Here is a 4,320-nt window from a genome sequence, read left to right as displayed (position 1 = left end):
TGAGGCTCAGACAGTTCTACAGAAGTGGTCGGACCAGTAGCAGTTTTAGCAAAAGGGACGGCTCTGAAGCGTGAATTCTTCATCAAACTCCCCTGAGAGCTGAACGGTTGCCCCAAGGGAGAAGAGAAAAAGGAGAGAAACAATACCACCAGCGCTCAGTAATTGAGAGTGCAACCTCTAGTGTCTTGTCCTCTATGCAAAGTTTATTTCTGTATTTAACATCTTTACTACATTCAAACAAGCCATGGTGGTCTCTTTAGGAACTGTGGGTGTAAGTTCCCAGGCCTGTGCTTTTCCTCTCTTGTTTTTTTTTCTTGGGGGAACGTAGATCTTTAAATAAACCTTGAGAAAATTGGGGCATTGCAGCTCCAGTTGGGTTCTCTGAAGCAGACAGCGGCCTCCTCAGAATGAAACAAAAGTCTTTATTAAGGTTGCACACCCATTACAGTATTTGGTGAGCTGATCGCTAGTTATAGTATATACTCATATTTACTCTGATTGTTTGCCCTTTCAAACTGCCCCTCCCCAAAATATTCGTTTCTCCATTCATAACCATTGTAGACATTGCAGCAATAGGAATTCTGGGGACGTTCTAGGACAATATTTTAGGGCAGCTTTTCCCAACCCTGCAGTAATGACCCCTGTGAAGCAGGTTAGGCTGAGCTGCAGACAGGTCCAAAGCCTTCCAGAAAGCTTCACTGCTAAATCTGAATTTATAAGACTGTTCCATTGTATAGGGATATAAATTATTGACTCCCCCCCCCCGGGCCAGCATTTTGCACTTCTTCTGCCTGCCAGCTACAATTTTAGATCTAGCTGTAAATAAGGGAAGGAAAGAAGGAAGAACTGGAGATCTAAATTGTATTCATTTCTAATATAAAAGTTTCTGAACAGTGCAGGCTAAGCTGTTGCAGAATACAGTACAGTAATCAATGACAACAGAGTGAATGGAATAGGAATATTGTGTGTGGGGGGGTGCGCAGTGATAATGAGAGAGTTGTGCAGAATTCCTTGTCACTGGTATGTGTATGTGTTGTTGGCTGGTGCAGTTGCGGGTTGGATACCAAAAAGGGGAACACTAGGTCAGACACCAGGATGCTCACAGTTAATAAAGATTTATTAAAATGGTCCCTATACTGACAGCGTTGGAGAATCAACCCCTCAGAGCACCACGGTGAGTCCAGATTGTGGCGAGGTAGGTAGTCCATGGATGTGACTCACAAAGGGGTTGCTTTCGTTGGGCACGTTTTACAGCCCATCAACATTTCTCTCCCCCCCCCCCGTGGCTTAGTTTACACATTGGCAAAGGAAATTATATATTCATGGATGTTAGCTAGATTGCCAAGTGTCTGGCAGATACAGGGTGCCTAGCTAAAACAAAAGGGGGAAATAACAATTTGATTGGGGTTAGAGCAGAAAGTTTGTTACCTCGCAGCTCATGAGAGTTAATAGGAAGATCTAGCTTGTCTAAGCAGCCTCTCTTAATTAATTAAAAATGTGTTTATCCCTGGACGGTCGGTCTTCTTCTTCTTCTTCTTCTTCTTCTTCTTCTTCTTCTTCTTCTTCTTCTTCTTCTTCCTCTTCCTCTTCCTCTTCCTCTTCCTCTTCCTCTTCCTCTTCCTCTTCCTCTTCTTCTATACATTTGTGAGGGGTATTCTAGTTCTTACATTTGATATATCAATGATATTTATGATGTGAATTTTCAAGTATTGAATGGCATATTTCATCACTGCCTAGATAATATTTGTTAAAAACAAAGTGTGAGCTGGTATACCATAATGCAGGGTTCCTCAACCTCAGCAACTTTAAGATGGGTGGACTTCAACTCCCAGAATTCCCTAGCCATGCTGGCTGGGGAATTCTGGGAGTTGAAGTCCACCCATCTTAAAGTTGCTGAGGTTGAGGAACCCTGCCATAGTGTATTGGGTTATTATCAATGATGGATTAAGCATGCCTGTGATCTAGCATTGTTGCTTGATTTCTTTGGCCTGATGGATGTATTGTAATTCTTGCAGACTCTCTGGAGTTAGTTCTTGCAGTTTCAGCAAAGCAAGGGATAGTAGAAAAATGAATCATTTCATGATTATTCATTTGATCATCTTTTGTCCTTTTATTAGTAGTAAAAGATACAGTAGCAACCACTGGGAAATGGATGGTTTCCAGCACTGGTTGCTCATCTTGCTGGCAGTTCCATGGAACTGCCTTGCTGTACAAAGCTTGTGAATACCTTCCACTTTGGGGGGGATCATACGCACTGCTCTAGGAAACATACTGGAATAAGAGGGATGAGTAAGATCACTTGCACCCAGCACGTTGGGCACTTCCTACCCCTAGGATGGTCCTCCCTGCAACTACAAAGAGCTCTGAAAAAGCTGGCTGAGGTTTCCTCTAGCTCAGGGGTCCCCAAACTCTTCAGCTCATTGATCCCTCTCTGAAGTTTCAGATTGTTCATCAACCTCCAAATTTATCATAGGAAAATAATTTAATACAGTACTACTTTGACTCATAGTAGTATGAATATCAATTATGAATAATAATAACTACAACAATCATGGATAGTCCCATCAACCCTTGGGGGTCAACACTGACCACTTTGGAGAATGCTGCTCTGGCAATCATTATGGGGAAGCAACACAGTTGGTATGCAGACAGCTCCATGCTGGCTTTCACGCAGCAAGAAATTTGCCGCAAATTCCTCCCCGTTTTCCCTTTTCATGAAGCATGATATAAGGTCACTACAGCTCTACAAGGCCTAGCAGCTGCAGGAAGAAAAACTGTAGATATTGGTAGGTGTTCAAGCCAATGGGAGAACGGCCTCCAGCATCCCGACTTGTAAAACAGAATTTTGCCATTTTTCCTGAACTGTAGGCTGGCAGTGTGGATTCGCAAGGCAAAGAGTCACGCAGAGATGCAGGAGGCACAAATTGGTGCCTCTGGTGCAGTAGATTCATTGCATTTTTGCAGGCATGCTGCTACTGTTAATCAGTCACCCCACGGTGAGGGGGGCATTGCTGTGGTTTGCAAAAATGTTTTGCAGCTGGAGCAGATGAGGGATGTGTGGGCAGAGCTGTAACAGCCAGCAACTGATGCTGAAACTAACTGTGACACAGGACATTTTTTAATTGAGCCACAAAGCGGGCAGCTACACAGGGGTACGCCAGGCAGGAAAAAAACAACCCTTTCCATATGTAGGTGTCATTCCTAACCATCCTGTCGCCCAAATAATGAAATGTGCTTTCTGATGTCTCACACAGGCACCAACCTTTTGTACTTGCCTCACGTCCTGCACACATATACTGTATAAGAATAAAAGTTTGCATTGCAACATGTGTTTCATCACAAGGCCACACCCCCCCCCCCCCCCCAGATGCCTATGCTTCCATGGTATGCCCTGGCCTTCTTGAATCTCCCATCCATGTTTTAAACATGGCTAAACTATGCGGTCTCATGCTTTTCAGATGAATTAGAGTGCTACTCCAGCTTCCCCAGCCAGCCCAGTTCATGCTCAAAAATTCCTTTGTTGATTTTTCAGTTGGGTTGTTTAGACTGCAGTTGCCCTTCACAGGTATTCTGCATTATGTGACATCTATCGTTCCATTTGTGATTCCATTGATGTGCTTCCATATGAGACATGTATGTATTAGGCCTCTCCTCAGTTTCATCTGCCTGTCTCACTAGATCCAGCAGAGTGGGTATGTTACGGGTGCTGTTGTCTAGGGCAGTGTTCCTCAACCTTGGCAGCTTGAAGATGTGTGGACTTCAACTCCCAGAATTCCCCAGCCAGCATGCTGGCTGGGGAATTCTGGGAGTTGAAGTCCACACATCTTCAAGCTGCTAAGGTTGAGGAACACTGGTCTAGGGAGCTACATGTGGCGGGCCATAAGCAGCAGGCCTTTTCTGCTGTGGTGCCCGTATTGTGGAAACTTCTTCCCCCAGAGCTGAGTTTGGCTTCATCACTTCTGAGCTTTCAAAGGTCCCTCAAGCCTTGGTTATGCCAGCAGGCCTGGGGACCCCAGGGGACGGGTGAATTAGTGAGGTGACTCCAGTCTTATTAACCCCCCTCTATTGTTTTCTCTTTCTGTTTTAGTTCTGCTTTTATAGTTTTTAATGCTTTTTAATAATTACTATATCATGTTTTTAGGCAATGTTTGTTTTATGTATTTATTGTTTTATTGGCTTGCTGTACACCACCCAGAATCACCTTTTGTGAGAAGGGCCGCCATATACATTTGATTCATAAATAAATAAATAAAACAAAACATTGGGCCATGCTCCTCACTCACGAGAGCATGCATTCTTGTTTCCTTGAAAAGCCTCCCA

Source organism: Python bivittatus, unplaced genomic scaffold (assembly GCF_059951505.1).
Source record: "Python bivittatus isolate LINGU-HERP-01145 unplaced genomic scaffold, Pbiv_v1 ctg000440_np1212, whole genome shotgun sequence".
Lineage (NCBI taxonomy): Eukaryota > Metazoa > Chordata > Lepidosauria > Squamata > Pythonidae > Python > Python bivittatus.
Note: the sequence above shows the minus strand (reverse complement) of the source record.